General features: G+C 48.6%; 1 long non-coding RNA gene across 1 annotated transcript in view; it reads right to left on the reverse strand.

Moving 5' to 3' along the window:
* Positions 1–5,294, reverse strand: part of LOC309836589 — a 134,182-nt gene extending 128,888 nt beyond the window's left edge. Inside the window, exon 1 of the long non-coding RNA XR_014298172.1 lies at positions 5,257–5,294. This is a non-coding gene — a long non-coding RNA (uncharacterized lncRNA). The remainder of the gene's footprint in view (positions 1–5,256) is intronic.
* Between the last annotated feature and the right edge of the window lie 14,262 nt (positions 5,295–19,556).

Below are 19,556 nucleotides of genomic sequence, written 5' to 3' on the forward strand. Positions count from 1 at the left end.
GACATCCCAGCTTCTGCCGCCTCCTGAGCCAGTCAGGATGTCCCGTGCAGCCTCCATCATCTTCCACTGTCTCTCTGGGCAGCTCCTTCATCCTCAGGGTCCTGCCTCTTCATTTATTCTCTTCATTCATAGTCTGCTCCTCCCCCCATTCCCCCCCCCCCGCCCACAGTCTCAGGCTCATGTAGCTGTATTTGGAACTTTCCAAAGGCCAGCCCTTCCACCCCGAAAGGGACAAAGTCCCACCTGCTGAGCCTCAGGCAGAAGCCCCAGGACAGCTCAACAACTTGCAGTAGAGACAACGGGGTGAGGGGCTGGGGGGCCCCCTCCAAAAACCCAAATGGAAAAGCAGTGTCAACGAGAGGAGTGAACAGTAATTCACCGATCTGGTGAGAAGGAAGAAACGGGGTTTCGGTGTCAGACAGACCTGCTGCCATTCCAGGCTCCCCTCTGATGAGCTGAATGACCTCATCACATTCTGTATCTGCAATGCAGTTTGCTCATCTGTACAAATGGAGAAGAGGACCATCAGCCTACTGGGGAAGCACCCAGTGATCTGTGACAACATTTGATGGCATGTCGCTGTTTCCCTAGGCGGTGCAAAAACGTTTATCAGGGAAGGAGGGCGGAAGGGAGGCCGCTCCCTGGCATAAATGGAAGAGCACACGCATCGCTCCATCCAGCTCTTGGGATCTCGTTCCGAATCCAGTGGGGCCAGCCAGGGAGAACGCAAGCACGATACACACTTAACACACTTCCCATATGACCGGGAAGCCTTTTCAAGACCTTGTGCTTGGGGGAACTCCCAAGCCAGTGATGGAAGAAGCCCTTGGGCTGGGAAAAGGTAAAGAGAAGACAGAGAGGAAGCGGACAGGAAGAGAAAGGACCAAAAGATGGCATGACAAGGGTAGTCAAAGCCGTAACAACATAACAGCTGACATCTGTCCAGCACTGCTCATTCACCCTCCAAAGAGCCTCATGAGGAGGTTTCTATGATGGAAACCAAGGCAAAAGAAACCTGACCAAGGACGCACAGCACGCAGGAAGGTCTGCATGTGATTTTGTGATGGTGGCGCTGGTCCTACACTGGATGGTTCTCTGGTCAGTATCTCTCACCCCAATGCAAGGCCCTGTGAGCAAATGCTGGGTTCCTGTGAGCCAAAAGACAGTGGTAACACCCAGCCCTGCTGTGCTGTTACAAGGATTAAGCGCATCAATTGACTTGTAGAACTGAACTCAAACCCTGAAACCTAGCAAAGCCTGATCAACGCTGGTTGGGATGAGAAGGCAGATGAGGATGAGGTGGAAGCGTTGGGATGTTTCCATCCCCCTGCGAAGCCTCAACGGCCAGCCAGACCTGGCACCTGACTGGCATTCAGGAAGCGTGCTTGGTTGAAGGCACGCACCTGAAAGCGGGTCTGAAGATCTGCGGGGCCCTGAGTCAGCCCGGCCCCGAGTTCCATCGCTGTCTGGCCAGCCTCGCGGAACACGGCTGACACCCCGGCCGCCGGCAGGACCAATGTTAATGCCCTCCTCTCACGTGTGCAGGTGTTTCCTCCCTCTGCCTGGCCCCTTCCTGCAGCCCTGCCTTCAGGGAAATGTTTTCCTCTCAATCAGGAATCAAACAGCTTCTTACTACAATGGAGCCTTGAGACCACAGCACAGAGGCAGAATAGCCCTTCAGGGGCCCCACGGGAGGGTCAAACTCCTCTCCCCACCCGCCGCTAGGAACACCCACGGACTCACAGCTGGCCGCGATGATTGACTGTCAATCCTCTCCTGAAAAACAGAGGTAAGAACGGCTCCCTGGCCAGGTGTTGTGAGGAGTTAGTGAGCAGGGCTATGGAGGCTCGCCACCCGCCTCCTTCCTTTAACCACACAACCGTCTGCACAGACCCAGTTTCACGTGGTTACTGTACCTTCTTACCCAGTGAGCTACCTCTTCGCATTTGCCTCCCAGATTCCCTCTCCACCCCGGTCTGGACCCTGGGATGCTGGCCTGTCTGAACGACATCACTCAAGTCCGTCCCATGGGAGGTGCCGACAAGAGATGGAGTGTGGAAGGAGAGCAGGGTAAGGATATGACTCCCGGCTCACTCTTCCAGCTGCACTCCGGTCCTGAAAGCCTCAGCTCGCATCCTGGCTCTCATCTACAGCGACAGCTGCCTCTAGCTTCTGGTGAACCCTCTCTCCCCTCCCTATTCAGATCTGGGATGGTACAGACTCTCCAATATCGCCCCAAAGTGCTTCCCCACCCCTTGCTGATTTTCCCTTAACCCTCCCCGGACTGTCATAAGTAGTCCACTTATCGACCACTCCTCAATTCCCCCACTTGAGAGCACCGTCTGTCTCCTTTGGGGACCCTGACTAATGGCCCAGGCTCCTCTTTGGGTTCCGAATGCCCGCCAACATTTGAAGTACATCCTTCAAGGCTCACCCTTTCCGAGAAATCTCCCCAGATCAGCCTTAAAGTATTTCTCTGGGCTGACTTTCCACCCACCATTTAGCCTGTGTCATCCTCTCCCTCTTATTTCCAGACTGCAATCCATCCCCAAGACTGACCACCAGGCCAGGGAAGATACAGGCTCTCCCTAACCCCCTCCGCACTTCCCTCAACAGCTAGCACAAGCCTTATATTCTCGGAAGAGTTTTAAGAGACCAATAAACATTCCCTCCCTAGCTCACACCCAGGGAACATCGCTTCAGTACTTCTGTTTTAAATACCAACGATTTTTCACACTGACCTTTTCTCAGTCCATGACTCACAGGAAGGTCTGGCCTGGGGAAGGGCCTGTCGCGGTCTCTCTCACCCCATGGTCCTCGGGGGAATGCTTTCAGAGAAGCACAGAAGATTTAGCCTCAATTAAGATCAGCTGTCCCCATCCCCTCATTTTTGCTGATGGGGAAGTGGAGACCAGAGTGCTCAAGGGATTTCTCAAAAGCCACAGGTGAGCTTGTAGATGGAGACCGACCAGCCCACTGCCTTCAAGGAGCAACGGCCACCCGGTCTTTTATGGAGGACCTCACATATCTTGGTGCTTCTTTGATGAAGGTGCCCAGAAGTGTGCTCTGGGCTTTTAGGAAGCCGGAAGAATAACAAGCTGCAGCTTCCTGGAGGGTCTGCTGTCTGCCAAGTTTCAAGGGCGAGGAGTAAGAAGTTAAGTGCACACAGAGCCAGGACTAGGGTGAGGCGAGTGAGGCACCAGCCTCGGGTGCAAAATTTAAAAGGGGCCAAAACACTCAGTAATCAAGATAAATACTATCTTAATGTGATATTTCTTAAAATCAAACTTAATGCCAAAAGATCCATGACCAACAAACTATCACGGTTTTAAATAAAGACGGGATCTGCTCCTGCACTGGCACGAGCCTGCCTCACTCGCCTCACCCTAATCCTGCCACCGGTTCCGATAAAGCTTTGTGTACAAAAAGGGGTGGCCAGTTTGCCAATTTGAGTTTTTAAAATATTACATTAAAATGTTACATATCTTAATTCCTGAGGTTTTCTGGTCTCTCCTTAAATTTGGGGCCCAAGGCAAGTGCCTCACTCTCTTTACCGCAGACTTGCTGTGAGTCATTTAAAATATGCAAAAATAAAGCAAACCCTGTTCTACTGAGGACTGGAATACAAACCTACGTGATTTTTTTTTTTTTGGCGGTACACGGGCCTCTCACTGTTGTGGCCTCTCCCATTGCAGAGCACAGGCTCCGGACGCGCAGGCTCAGCGGCCATGGCTCACGGGCCCAGCAGCTCCGCGGCATGTGGGATCTTCCCAGACCGGGGCACGAACCCGTGTCCCCTGTATCGGCAGGTGGACTCTCAACCACTGCGCCACCAGGGAAGGCCAAACCTATGTGATTTTTAAGTTGACAGACAGCAAAACCATTTTGTGCTTTGGGCAATACCATCAGACTCCTGGAGGTCTGAGATCACTCTCCCTGGATTTAGGGGGACAGGTATACACCCTGTTTTTCAGAAGTTTGCTTTACACCACTTCACTTTTACAGAAGACCTACATTCGTACCTGGTTTTGCTAACTGAAAGAAATCCGAAGAGGATTCCTGCTTTTAGGAAAAAGGGTATTTCTTCTTTCGCTTTGTGCCATTTCGGTTGACAAAAGGTTTCATAGAAAAGCTCGGCTTTCAGATTGCAACGGAAATGTGTACTTCGTGGAAACCGAGCTGGACAAGAGTTGCCCCATAAATCAGGTGAATTGTTTTGTTCCACTTTGGAGATGAGGAAGCTGATGGTGAGAGAGGTTCAGTGAATTGCCACGTGTCACCGTTTGAACGGAAGATGGAACCCAGGCAAACTGCCGGCCAGGTAGCTGAGTAAAGAAACCCTTGCATCTGAACCCCCTTCTCAGTGTTACTAAAAAGAGACAAGTGAGTGACCTAAATACGCCTTAGCCGACTTGTCAACCCACTTCTCACCCCAAGGGCGCTGAGCTCTGAGAGAACAGGTTAGGCATAACTGTTACTTGGATCAGAAGTTCCAGGCGGTTGGTAGCTATCAAACAGCATCACAATTACAGGCAGCAGCAGCATTGAGGAAGTACACACAGCCCCACAAAGGTCCCAGACCTGATCTAATTATGCCCCAAAGGTGGCAACCTAAAACCGAAGGTTCTTTTTGTTTTTTGGTTTTTTGCAGTACGCGGGCCTCTCACTGTTGAGGCCTCTCCTGTTGCGGAGCCCAGGCTCCGGACGCGCAGGCTCATCGGCCATGGCTCACGGGCCCAGCCGCTCCGCGGCATGTGGGATCTTCCCGGACCGGGGCACGAACCCGCGTCCCCTGCATCGGCAGGCGGACTCTCAACCACTGCGCCACCAGAGAGGCCCTAAAACCGAAGGTTGGTGGCCCAGCATCATCTGCATCAAATATGTCACCCGCCATCCTCCCTCTGCCGCCCCCTGTCTCCGGAATGATTATTCCCCTCCCCGCAACCTCTGCCAACTTGCATGAGTTTCAAGATTGAGTTCACACATGCACCCTTTGCGGAAAGCTTCCTGACACCTCTCCTGCACGTGTTCATTCATGAACTCATTCATCCCTCCCACAAATAATCGTGAGCTGATTTGGATCAGCGCGGCGTGAGGCTCTGAGGACACAGTGGGGAATGAGGAGACGTCGTCTGAACGTCCTCAAGCTCACGGCCTACTGTTCCCAGGGAACCTGGCGACTCCCTCCCTCTCGCGACAGGATGGTTTCACACTGAACTCCACTGGTCTGATTCCATGTTATTCTCCCCAGCTTGCCTGGAGCTCCTCAGAGCTGTGTCCTCTCCATCTCCACATCTCCAGGGCATAGCAGGTCCTTGCCCAGAATAAAATAAAATAAAATGTGAGTGAGTGAGAGACCAGATTGGTGTTTATCTTGCTTTGATATTTCAGGCTGTCTATCTGATCGCTGTGCCCACGAGCCACGCCCCCTGGCCATTTCTGTCTTTGCCCGAATGCCCACTTGCGGTCCACGGGGCACAGAGCTGTCTTTCCATCCAAGAGTGTCAGCTTCATTGGCCTGCGGCAGGAATTTTCTCCATAGCTCCAATCAGTGCCCATTCTTGAGCCAACTACCCAACAGACTGTTGAAGGATTTCAAAGGCAGCGTGACTAATGGAATGTTTCTGATTGGAAAGTGGGGAAAGAGCTCTCAGGATCCACTCTCGTTAATTACATGGAACAAATACCTCCTTAAGTAGAGCCAGGAAGCCTGTTTTTGTCTTTGCTCACAGCCCTCCTTCCTGCCCGCTGCTCAGCACAGAGGGGGAAAAAGCCAATACCGGCTCAAGGAATAAGCAAAAGACCCACTAGTCCACCTGCCTGGGACAGTGGGATTATGCCTGACTCTGTAGCGTCAATTTCTAATGTATTCTCCTGGCCCCAGATTCCTCTTATAAGCCTGTACACTGTGTTCATCTCGAAATCCCAATGTGTTTCTGAATTATGGATCAGGTCAGGAGGGGCCATGCCTCCCCAATGGGCCCCCAGCCAAGCACCGGGGAGCTTCAAGCCTGAACAGCCACTGACCTCACAGGGGAGGCCCAAGGGGGTGGAGGCCCAGATCATCACACAGGGCACAGCATATGTTCCTGTTCCTTTCCCTCTGTGAGCCAGACCTTCCTCCTCTTCAGGCCTCCCTGCCTCCAGTCCAGTCCAGACAATTTCCCTTCCACTGAGAAGGCTTTGCCTGGCACATCCATGCCCCGCCCTTATTCCATAGAATGACCTTGGTATTGGAGGACTTCCCCGGTCCCACTCCCCCTGCCAAAACAGCTGTGTATCTGAATGTTCCCCATACTGAAATCTCTGCATAGATTCAAGGACCTCTGCAGGCAGACCTGTCTCTTTTCCAACACAACCCTCATCCACCCCCTGGGCCCACACCCACTTACACGCACATCCTTTCTCTCTCATTTAGATTTCTCTAACATCTGCTGAATGCCTACTGTGTGCCAGGGGAAGGGAACGAAGAGCTTCACTGAGCACCTATCACGTGCCAGGTCTTTATTTAGTCTCCTTGCATCTTGAATCTCATTTTATCCTGTTGTGTGGACATTATTATTACTCCCAGTTATTATAATTATACAGTTATAATAAAATTATGTAATTATAACTGTAAATATCACATTATATAATTATAATAGAATATAATTATATAATAATAACATATATAATTATATGTAACCATTCTAATAATAACTACTGGTTGTTATTATTACATAGTTGAAGTTAAAGAGGCCAAGAGAGGCTGAACAACTTTCCCGGGGGCCCACAGATAAGGGGTACTCAGCATGCGCCCCGTCTCTTGACTTTCCACTACACCCTCTAATCCCTTGCCCGCCTGTCCAAACTCTGTGCATCTGGGTCACAGCCCGTGTCTGTGTGGCTGCTATCTGTATTATCCAGGGCTCTACTGGGGAGAAAGGATGATGACACACTCGAACAGGTGTTAGTCTGATAAAGCGCCTATTCGCACAGGCGTGCGCAGGGTGTAGGGAGACACCAAGGGAGGTTCAGGGCAGGACCCCAGGGCGTGTGACTGGGGAGCCAGGCCTGAACAGGGGAGGGAAAGGATGTTACCAGAACTCGGAGCTAGAACTGGACAGAGAGGGCTGTGTGGCAAGGCCTCTGGGACTTTGTGTCAGTGGAGGCAGCCAGCTCTTGGGCATCCACGGGAAGGGAGCTCACTCTCTTCCCATCCCCCACCGTCTCTCAGATCCCATGTGGACACTCACCATTGGCCAAATACAATCGGAAACCAGAGGGCAACAGGACCAAATGATCTTCCAGAAAGAACAGTCTCCCAAGCCAAAAAGCAAGGGGCCTCCACCATCGCCCGGGTGAAAAGTTCACGGCCCCAGTGCATGGTACACACGAAGTCCCATCAGCTACTGAGTCACTTCAGGGTAAAGTCAATTGGATCATCCTCTCACCTGAGTCCTCTGATCATCAGATTCCAGTCTGTAATCACAGCTTCTTTTTCCACAGCCCACTCCACCCCCCACTGACCTTTGGCCCCAGGAGGGCTCTTTACCTCGAGGGTGAACCAAGCCTCATTTCTTTGAGGTCTAAGTCCTCGGTGGTCTTGTTCTTACTGGGTGGCTGCAGCTATTTTGGCCAGGACTTTGGGAAAGGGAGTGTTAGGAGGTGCCCCAGCAAACCCCCCGGGTTCCAAGCATAACCCTGCCCGACCACCCCTCTGCGCTGCGGCGACAGCCCAACGTGCCACGGAAACTGGGATCCTTTTCCTCGGGTCACTTCGCCGACCCCCTTCTTTGCCTGCTGGTTTAGCAGCACGAGAACCCAAACGTCAAGGAGACGTTTCAGCTTCCGATTCCTAAAATCCAGCTGTGTTCCCTGCTGGAACGATTCCTTCCTTGGGCACCGGGACCTCTCAGCTTAAAATCTTAAAGAGTAAGCTCTGCTCAGAATAGAGCACTGTTTAAATAAATAACCACACTTAACGCTCATTATAGCCTTGTGAGATGAAAGCTCGTTATCCCAGTCTACAGAGGAGAAAACAGAGGCTCAGAGCAGGGGATTGATTTTCCCAAACGAAACACAGAGCTACCATTCGAGCGTTGGTACGGCACTCGAAAGCCACCTTTAGGACTGCACTGGCTGCAGTCACCCTGTGAGTGTTAGATGTGTATGCCCAGACAGAAAGACAGACAGCCTTTTGGAGTTTTAGGGGCTATAATTCATTTCCTTCCCTGCCCTTTCCTCCGTAGGCCCCAAACACTGCAGAACTGGGGGAGCAAAATGTTCTCTTTATCTTTTGCCAGGTACCTGGTACCCCGGGATTCCTCTTCAGGACTGACCAGACTCAACGAATTACCTAGAAGAGGCTCCTGTTGAAAAAGCTGCAGCCGCCCGCGCCCCCACCCCTCCGTCAGATCCCTGATTCCACCCCCCCTCAGCTGGGAAGTCAAGACTGTCAACTGATGAAAGAAGCCTCTCTCCGGGGCGGGTTTAATCAGAGATAAGGCCTCCAGATGAATCACCTTTGCAAAGCCTCCTTCCCGCGCCCCTTCGAATTAAAAGAGTTCCCGCTACTAATGTATTAATTAAAATGAAATATTAAATAGCTGACCTCTATTATTTATTGGCGGTTTTTGGAGAAAAGAAAAATATCTAGATCCAAAGAGAAATCAATTTCCACAAAACCTCCCTTTCCTGAGCAGACTTGATTCGTGTCACATAATAAAGAGATAAGCTTATCAGCTGCATCGGTTCCAAGACGTCTGCTGTAATGTTGATGTTGAGCCAATAAGAAGATTATAAGCACTGTCGTAACATATCCTTCCCGGATGTAAATTATTCAGAGCCCGCAGTGGGCAGACGCAGTGCCTCATGCCTCAGTGATCCCCGTTCTGTACAGCACATTTCGTTTATTGAAGTCGGAGTGGGCCTCTGTTGATAAAGCCCCCTAAATAAATGATAACCTTCATCTCCTTCTTCTAAATTATTTCCACGATTAGAACTCGGAATGTTGTTGCCAGAGGTGTCAGGAAGCGCTGCCTCTGTAAGCGACGCGTATGTCTTCCCTGGGAAGCTCAGCTCACATAATGGGCAAGCCCCCAGATGCCTGGATCCGGGCAGCGGCTCCAGCAGTACAGACAATCCTGGGGGCTCATCCTTCCAGTGATGAAAGGCGTAATGCAAGATGAAGGGTAGAGGAATGAAAGGGCTTGGAGCCCTAACCTGCCTTGCCAGGCAGGGTGAGCTGCTATCCAGCCTCTCCAAAAGTGAGTCTCTTGTTACAGGGAGGTGGGGAATAATATGTGTACCCAGCAGGCACAGAGCCTGGCTCATAGCAGGTTCTCAGTCAGTGTTCACCAGGTCAATGACCAAGATAGGGACCTCATGGGGAACACTGCTCTTCATCCCCTCAAGGCCTCCTGGAGCCTCAGAGTATCCCGGGCTGCTCTGCCTGCCCCAACAGGTACCTACAGCAGGCCCATCCCGGACTCATCTCCGCTCTTTGTTCACATAAAAGTCAGATAATCCCTACTCATCTTTTAAAGCCCAATTCAAATGCCACCTCCTCCTTGAAGTATCCCATGATTTCCTCACTTGGATTCTTTCTTTTTCATCCTTCCTCAAATATTTATGTCATGCCCATTCTGTGCTAAGCATTGATTAGGGCTCTTTCCAGGTACCATCTTATATAATCTTCATTACTACCCTGCAAGGCAAGTCCTATTGTCCATATTTTATAGAAGACGAATTAGGCTTAAGGAGGTGAAGTGTCTTGTTCAAAGCCACACATTGAGTAAGTGATGGGGCCAAGATCTGAACCAGGTTTGGCTGGATTCCAAAGCACACGTTCTCTCCTTTCTTTTCCACTGACTGTCCTGCTGCTGGACCCACAGCTCAATGTTTCCTGTCTGGGCTTCACTTATCCTGCTGATCATGCCTCAGTTCTACTGGGAATGGACCTATATCTCCAGAGCATCATTCAGCCTCCCACATGGAGCCCTCAGGGCCAGTTGCAGCACTGGACCCAGAGCTCGTCACGGACACTACGGCTCCATCTGTCTGGCTCCCTCCCAGCTGGACCAGCCCCTGTCACTCATGGCACCCCCAGTCCCTGCCAGCCTCCTCCAGCCCAGGATGACAACAGTAACCTACATCCATTTCTCCTGCTTCTCCATTCACCATTCTGTTCCTCAGTTTTTTCATCCATAAAATGGGAATAAACAATTATTCTAGGCAGCAGCTGTGACGATCAAATGAGATCATGAATGTAGAAGGTTTTAAACGAGGCTGGCACAAAGATCTCAACAGCAGCAGCTACTATTGCTGTGATCTCAAAGGTTTCTGACTACCTTGTTCTAACCCCTTAGCCATGCGCTCCCCACATGGCCCTGAGCACTGTGCATCCCCAGAGCAGAAAGCTTGGCATATAGTGGACAGTCTGCAAGTTGTGAGTTGCTGGTAAATTCTTTCATGTTCTCCAACGCACATGCCAATTAGCATCGGGTGCCAGTGCATGGGAGAGTGGAGGGTGCTGGGCTCTGGGATCAGACAGGCTGGGTTTGAATCCTGCCTGTGACACCTTCTAGCAGATGGTCCTGGAGGAGTCACTCAATCCTCACCTGAGCCTCTACTTTCACATCTATAAAATGCGGCTGGGGCAGGGGTAGATGCCAAAGCTGCCGGGTTGCTGTTATTAGAAAGAGAATCTGCCCCCAGAGTGTGCAACACAAACCAGGGACACCAGAAACGCTCACTCCCTTCCTCCCCTCTACCAATTCCTTGCCTCTGTCTTCTTTTCTCTCCCAACCGCCTACCTTTGGGTCTCCTGTATCTGCATCCTTTCTTATGAAGATAATCGATGAGGCACCATATTCCACTGTCTGCCTGCTCTTATGTGTTTGGGGTATCTTGTGTTGACCCATTAATCATTTCGACCTTATCTCCCCTGGTATAAATGCTTCAGAAACAGGAACCAGAGCCTGCCTCACCTTGAGTGACAGTAGCTGCTTAGACACAAATGCCTGTGGAAGGAATTATTCCCATCAACCATGAAAGGGAATATTGGGCAAAAAGGAGGTCCCTAAACCAAGCCATAAAACCCTTGATTCCCTCCATGCCATGTAGGTTACATCCATTATTCTAACCCAATACTAAGAAAACAAAACAGTCGTTCACTGTGATGATACCAAACCAAGATGAATAACTGTCTCACAGGAAATTTTAAAATGCTCCTATATGCACAAAACACACACACACACACACACACACACACTAAAACATCCAAGAACCACTGGCAGTGTGCATGGAGATTGCAAATTTCCTTGCAAATTCGTCCGAAAGAATGGGTGCTCTGAATTACCTACTGCCCAGAACACAGACGGCACCTGATCAGTTTTGCTCCCACAGCGATCCTGCCTTGTCGAGAGCTGACAATCAGACATGCAAAACAAGTGCTCTGTATGAATTTTGCAAAAGTATCACTTCGGGAAAACAGGAACCAAAACAAATTAAGAAATCATATAAATAATTACTCTGAGCTTCAACTCTTAACATGAAAAAGGAAGGCACAGGAGCAGAAATGCTAATTAATATGACTGTTTAATTATAGGGGCACAAATTAATAAACCGGAATTACGACAGATTTCCAGCAGGCAGCCCAACTCCGCACGTGATCTTGGAGGTGTGGGCACAGGGGAAAAATGCTTGGCTTTCCTTTGCCAGGTGCCCAGCTGGAATGGCATCAAGAAAGGGGAAGGCTAAGCCCCTGGGCAGGGAGATCCAGTCCTCCCAGCCCCCTCCTCTCTGCTCAGACTCAGTGAGCCCTCGTCAACATCAGCAGGTGCGAGCTTCCACAAAGGCACCTCCTTAATTAGGAAATCATTCCTCAAGCATCTACAAGGGCCCAACCACAACATGCTAAGGACAAAATGCAACCCAACACAACCAAGAGGCAGGATTTGTTAAGCTGTTACTGTATGCCAGGTACCCACTCTCTCTCTCTCTCTCTCTATTTGTTCTCATTTATGGCTTCCCAAAGTAATACTTCTGGAAATTTCATATATGTCAATTGTTTTCCATGTCTGATTCAGCTCTTGACAAGGCAGAAGTGCTATGGGAGCAAAATGCATCTCAGACTCCATCAGGTGGATGGTATTATCCACATCAAAGTCATCATCCCATTATCCTGCTGTGAAAACCGAGGCTCCAAAGATCAGCTAATCTGATTTTGCCAAAGCCACAGGACTGAAAAACAGATGTGTCTGGATGTGTCTGGATTTAAAACTCTGGGCTTTTGAGTTCAAAGTCTGTGCACTTTTAAATACAGTAAGCTTCCTCTAGAAATCAAAAATGCTTCCATCTCTGATCTCACAGCTATAGCATTCATTTGATCTTTTTTTTTCATTCAGGAAAGTCAATCATGTACCTACCATATGCCAGTTTTGGACTATGTTCTGGGAATACAATGGTGAAAAACAACTGATCCAGAACTTACTTTTGAGGAGCTTGCGTGAGCAGTAAGAGAGAATGACTTAGATAAAATAATCACGCGAATAAACAGATTGCCATAGCTTTTGATCAGGGCTACACAGGAAAGAAACAGGGCTAGGAGGACTTGTAAAAGTGAGGGTCGAGTGGTCAGGAAAGCCTCTCTTGAAGAAGTAATGGTTGAAGTGTGATCTGAAAGATGAGTGTGAACATGTAATATAGAGAGAGAATGATATATATGAATACAGAAGAATTTTCTATACTTGCTCTCCAGTTCCTTCCCACCCACCAACCCCTCAACCTGCTCCAACCTAATATGCCTTCCGCTCCCATCACTCTGGCATACAAGTTCACGTGGTAAGTTTCATGGACATTTTCAATCCTCAGTTTACTTGAGCCTTCAGACATTTTTTTTTTTTTGGCAGTACACGGGCCTCTCACTGTTGTGGCCTCTGCCGTTGCGGATCACAGGCTCCGGACGTGCAGGCTCAGCGGCCGTGGCTCACGGGCCCAGCCGCTCCGCGGCATGTGGGATCTTCCCGGACCGGGGCACGAACCCGTGTCCCCTGCATCGGCAGGCGGACTCCCAACCACTGCGCCACCAGGGAAGCCCCAGACATTTTTGACAGTCGATCACTCTCTTCTCCTTGAGATCATTTCCTCCTTGCCTTTTGAGCCAGAAATTTACTGGTTTTCCTCTTGCCTCTCTGGATCCTCCCTGAAAATTGCCATTACTTCATTATTCTCCTCTAAAAGCTCTTCGAGACTTAGTCTTGGGCACTCCTGTCTCTTGTTTCATATACAATCTCGTCCATGCCACAGCATTATTCACATTCTACTGTCTGCAGATCTACTACAGCATTATCCTACTATCTACTATCTCAAATTTGTGTCTCTAGCCCCGACCTTTCTTCTGCACTCCAGATCGGTGTTTCCAAATTTCCTGATGGACAGCTGCTCTTGGATGTCTCAAAGGCACGTCAAGCTCAATGTGACCAAAACTGAGTTCATCTTGGACCCGAACTCCATCTCAGCACCATCTATCCAATTTGAAAGCTGGAACACCCAGGATCTCTTTTCCTCCCTGCCTTACATGATAGACTGAACGATGGTCCTCAAAGATGTTCAGGTCCTAACCCCTGGAACTTGTGAATCTTACCTTATTGGCAAAAGGGACATTGAAGATGTGATTAAATTAAACAATCTTACATATCTTCAATCCAAGATGGAGAGATTATCCTCGATTATCAAGGTGGGCCCTAAATGTAATCACAAGGGTCCTTATGAGAGGGAGGCAGAGGGAGATGTGATGACAAGAGCACAAGTCCATGTGATGATGGGAGCAGAGATTGGACTGATGCAGCCATAAGCCAAGGGAGCCAGCAGCCACTAGAACACAGAAGAAGAAAGAAACAGATTCTCTCCTGCAGCCACTAGAACGTGGAAGAGGAAAGAAACAGATTCTCTCCTGGAACCTCCGAGAGGATCCAGCCCTGCTAACACGCTGATTTTTAGCCCTTTAAGACTCATTTCTAGGGACTTCCCTGGTGGTCCAGTGGTTAAGACTCCACGCTCCCAATGCAGGGGGCCTGGGTTCGAGCCCTGGTCGGGGAACTAGATCTCGCATGCCGCAACTAAAGAGCCCGCATGCCGCAACTAAAGATCCCACATGCTGCAACTAAAGAGATCCTGCATGCCTCAACAAAGATACCGCACGCGGCCACAAAGATCCCGCCTGCCACAACTGAGACCCGGCGCAGCCAAACAAACAAACAAATACATAATAAAAGACTCATTTCTACTTCTAGACACCAGCACTGAAATAGAATAAACTGCTGTTGTTTTAAGCCGTAAGTTTGTGGTAATTTGTTATAGCAGCAACAGAAAAAAAACACATCCTACTATAACATATATACTATCAAGTCTTCTTTATTTTGCTATCCAAAAAATTCCCAGATGCATCTGCTTTTCTCTATCTCTACAGGCCCTTCCCTGGGACAATCTTCCATCATCTCCCAAACGGGCAGATGTCACAGCCTCTGGCTTTCCATGGTTCCTGGGATAAAAAGCAAAATCATTGGCATGGCCCACATAAACTTGCTTGTCCTGGTCCCTGTCTCCCTTCTCAGGCTTATCTTGCACACCAGACCACACTGGCTTTCTTTCAGTTCTGGGGAGGGTACTAATCCCCTAACTGCCACAGGACCTTTGCACCACCTTCTTCCTTGGCATGGGACGCTTGTTAACTTCAGGTCATAGCTTAAATGTCATCATATTCTTTCTGATCTCCCAGACTGGGCCCATCCATCATATATACAGATTGCAATTTTACAGAAATTTTTAGGATTGTAAAATTAGACAATAGGATGGTTTATGTCTAACTCCCTATCTACCTAGTAAGTCCTCAGAGAAGAGGGTGAGAACAGGATTATGCCTGGTTTTGTCCACCACTGCATCCCCAGCATCTAGCAAAGCACCTGGCACAGAGCAAGTACTCAACGGATATGCCTGGGGGACTCCCAGCACCAAGGGGAGTGTCTTTGGGCATCTGTGTAGATAGGATTGCTGGTCTCAATCCTTAGCTTTGTCCCACCCCTTCTAGACATGCAGTTAGAGAAAGGGGGGCGTGGGGTCTCACAAGCAGCCCTTGACTTCACTCAGCAACGGCCAAGGAAGCTCCAGAACGAGAACTTCACCCTCCTCAGTGTCATCTTCTAAAAACTGGTTCTGGGTAGAGTTCTTGTTAATTTAGTATTCACAGGAGAGAATGTATTGAGTTTTTCTTCGCCACTTAGCCTATCCCCTCTCTTTTTCCTTGGCCATTTTTCCTTGGGTTTCTTTGATGAAAGCACTTTGGAAATTATCTAATAATAGACCAGGGCCTTAAAATAGCTCCCAGTGCCCTAGAGTTTACTGAAGGCCCATCATAGGTCACTTGGGGCTGGGGGCGGCTCTACACTCACCAGAAGAGCCCCTCTTTCTCTATTTTATATACTGGGATTCCGCACAGAAATTTTTATGAGAGATTTTTGTGACTAGAAAGAAAAAAATTTTGTAGAAACCACAATTACGTTATTCGCACAACCCTTTATAAGTACAGATCAGAAAATGGCTCCAGGAGCTTAACTGACTTGCCCAAGATCACAGATCTAGTATAGGACAGAGCTTGGACTCAAGTCCAGGACATGGGACTTTATACAAGCCACGGAATGATGGTGTGAGCCAATTTTTTCACGAAGGCACAGATGAATTAAGTGAACGCTGTGGTTTCTTTCGCATGGAGAGAAAACAACACACCAGTTTAATACGATTTCTCCTAGGTGGCAACGTCCGGTGTAAATTTATCGTCTTCTTTGTGCTTCTCTGTAACTTCTACAATGTGCATGCATTCATTTGAGTTTTAGTGAAAACGTTAGAAAGTAAAGAAGAATGATTATGAAGTAAGTCAAGGGAATAACGGGAAAGCAGAGGACGGTGTCCTGTTCACGCTGGGGTGATGGTTATTTGGAACTGGCTGTGAGCCTTGATGACAAAACCAGGTGTTTTTCCAGCAAGGCATATCTAGGGCAGTGTTATGATACTGGGTCACAGTTACTCCAGCAGCTTCTGAGACAGGCCGCCCTGCTCCGCCAATTACCACTCGTGGGAGGCTCATAGCCTCTCCGAGCCTCAGTTTAGCTCTTTGTAAAATGGAGGAAATAAACCCACCTAATCCGGCTCCGTCTCTTGATTGTATGTGGCAGAAGCACAACTTAAACTAGCTTGGAGCGCAGAAAGAATTCACTGAGCCGCATAAATGAAGGGCTAAGGAATCGCGTTGCAATCACAGCTCTCTTTCCATCTGTGAATTCTGCCTTCTTCTTAGCTCCGAAGCACACTCTGCCCTTGTAACTGGAAAGGCGGACAGCAGCAGCCTTGCTCCTACCCTCCCAGGTTAGCAAACCTGCTAGAAATAAAACCTTTCTCAGAGCCCATGTGCCACACCCAAGGATGATTCTGAAAGGCCACGCCTGAATCCCACACCCAAGGATGATTCTCATAGGCCACGCTTGAATCCCACGACCCCACCCCCTCTCACACAGAACCAGTCACTGTGACCCAGCGATAAAGAGGAGGATGGGCCCAGCCGATCCCGGGCGCCCAGCTGCACGCCCAGTAGCCTCTGTCCTGAAGACCCAGCTCTCCTGCGATGGATGCTGAAGGAGGCCACCTCCTGACCAAACCAGATGAGGTGACTGTTTCCACTGGCCAGAGGGTCCAACTGATGTGTGCTGTAGAAAGGTTAATTAGCTTGTGAAATGCATCAAATATCAAAATACTGCTAAACAGTATTTTAGTACTTAGCAAGGGGGAGAGAAAAATTCTAAAATCAAGGTGACAACATAAAAACAAAGGATATTTAATCAGAAGAAAAAAATAGGACCTTAAGAAGTTAGGTTTGGGAGAAAGTACAAGGTTCAGAGAAAACAGGTCTGTGTCCCCTTCCATGGACTAAACACTTTATGGCCACCAGGTCCTCTCCTTTTGCTGTTTAACTACTCTGAAAACTGGAGACAATGCTGCAATGCAGAAGATCCTCCTCCCTCAACACAACTCCAAATAAATTAGATATTGAACGAGACACTGAGATTCCGGCAAGAATACACGCACAAAAAAACTGGGCCTGGAGCTGTTGGGAGATGATAAATTATCAGTTTCTCTTTAATAAGATTGTGTCTCATCACCATCTCCTGTAAGGGATTTGACAGCTTTCGTTTTGAACCTGTGAAGATTCAAATCAATTCCCAGCTACAGCTGGAAGCCCCAAACCATACACCTGCAAATATATCAATCAATCAATCAATCAATCAGTTGGTCAGCAGATCAGCAAATCCATGTCAAGGGCCAAATCTTGCTGGGCATCCGGGGCAGAGAAAAGAATCAGAAAATATGCTCCTGCAGATGTTAGAGGGGGAAGCCAGGCTTCAGAAGGCATTAACTCCAACTTTTAAGGCAACGGTAAACCTATTTCCATTAGCATTACTGGGCCAGCATATCCCACATTCTCACCTGTCTTGTCTTACGGATATGTCTGATGTTGGACCCTGGATTAATCCACAGACTTTGACTTACACCTTTGCCCTGCTCAGATGTCTGCACTGGCAACATCACTCCTTACATATCAGCTGGGTTTATGGACCCTACCTGTGCTCCCAGGGCATTTCAGAGGAGGCAGAAATGAGGAAGAAATAAAAAGTTGGAAAAAAAAAAGAAATGAGGAAGAAGACTTGGAATGAGGCTCCAATTTCACCTCCACCACTTACTACGTTGGCAGCTTTGCCAAGGTTATTCAGCCCCTCTTGGCCCTGGTATCTTTAACTACCAAAGCAGAAATAACAACATGTGCCTTGTAGCCCTGCAAGGATTAGATGAGATCACCAATGCAGAGTGCTTAAAATGAGGCTTAGTTCAGAGTTAATGGTTGTTCATTAACGTTACGTCACCATTGGTGGTGGCGATGTTATTTCAAGTATCAGATGGGTTGTTCCTAGGTTGGATTTTTGTTTAAGTTTTATAAAAATGTGTACAGGCATGTTTTGCTCCAGTGTTTTTCCCCCTCTCCAAATGGACCTCCTCACCCTACAATAATCCTATTAAATTCTACAGACTTCCACTTACATGACAAATACCCTGCTGGTTTCAGCCCAAACAAAAACTAATTGTCCCCTTGTCTGTCTGTTTGCCTTTGTTTTTCCAGATGAAACATTTCAGGCTCTGTTTCCTTGTCCCTTGGCATTTTTCTAAACAACCAACACTATATGAGTAAGCCACAAAGACAGGGTTTCCTGGAGCAAGGAAGGAAGAGTGTGTGAAGCAAGTGGCTCTATTTGAAGCCACAGCTCTTCATTTCAGTAAAGAAATGGCTGAAGGAGTGTGACAGAGAGGAGAGACTACCAACTCGGAGGTGAGAAGAGGCAGTGTCTTCATTAATCCTGCCTTCCCCCTTCCACCTCCTATGAGCTACATGACTCTGGGTATGTTAATAAACCGGTGCAAAATCAGCAATTGTTTTCTCTTCCGAGAATGAATTTGGCCTGATTTATAGACATTATTTCCTCAAATATTCCTTACGATGATATTAACAAGTTTGAGAGTCATCACCATCCTTGAAGTGAGGAAATCAATGGAGGAATTTCCATGGGAGGTTCTGGAGAAAGGAGCCTAAGACAGAAAAGTGGAAGATTCAAGTTTAAGTCCTGGTCCTTCCATCAAAATCTGGGTGACCTGGAATAAGCCGTTCTCCCCATGCTGGCCACAGTTTACGCATTTGAGAGTGGGGGGGGGGGGGTCAGACAACAGGATCAATAACATTTCCTTCCAGCTCCGGCACTTGGTGCACTCCACTCCAAGACGCTGCATGTCATAAAATCATACTGCCATTCTCTCTCCTCTAAGCTGCCTCACAACTACACCTGCTACTTCTCGCTCGTCAACAACAATAATAACCGGTATTTGTCGGATGCCAACTACGGGTCTGAGACTGTGTCCGATGCTGTACGTGCTTCATCTTAGTTAATTCTTACCACAACCCTCTGAAGCAGAGGCTATCATTATCCCTCACTGATAACTGAGGAACTTGACGCTAAGAAACGTTGAATGACTTCTTAACTCAGAAACTTTACTGGGGCCCCACACTGCTGTACTACCTCTCAACTATTATGACCTGGGCTTCCAAGATACAGAACTTGCCAAGGTCACCTCTTATCTTCCCAAGGAGCCTCTAAAGCATCTCCCTTTGTTCGTCAGGTCTTCCTGCCCCATCCCGCCCACACCTGTTGTTTGGACTTTGACTCAGGTCTTTGACGGGAGGCAACATGGGGTAATGGAGGGTTCAGAGACCTTGGAGGTGGGCTGAGCAGAATTAGAGTCCTATCTCAGCCAGGCATGAGAGCGTGCTCTCAGATGACCTCCCCAAGCCTGGCTGTCCTCGTCCAGGGCACTCCTGTCTAGGAGGCTATTGGGAAAGTTAAGTGGGACTCCGGAGATTAAGCTCCAGGGACAAATGCTGACACACTACTGAGCAGTACTCTTCCCCTATTCATATCCCA

The sequence above is a fragment of the Grampus griseus genome (assembly GCF_964374135.1).
Source record: "Grampus griseus genome assembly, chromosome: 19".
Lineage (NCBI taxonomy): Eukaryota > Metazoa > Chordata > Mammalia > Artiodactyla > Delphinidae > Grampus > Grampus griseus.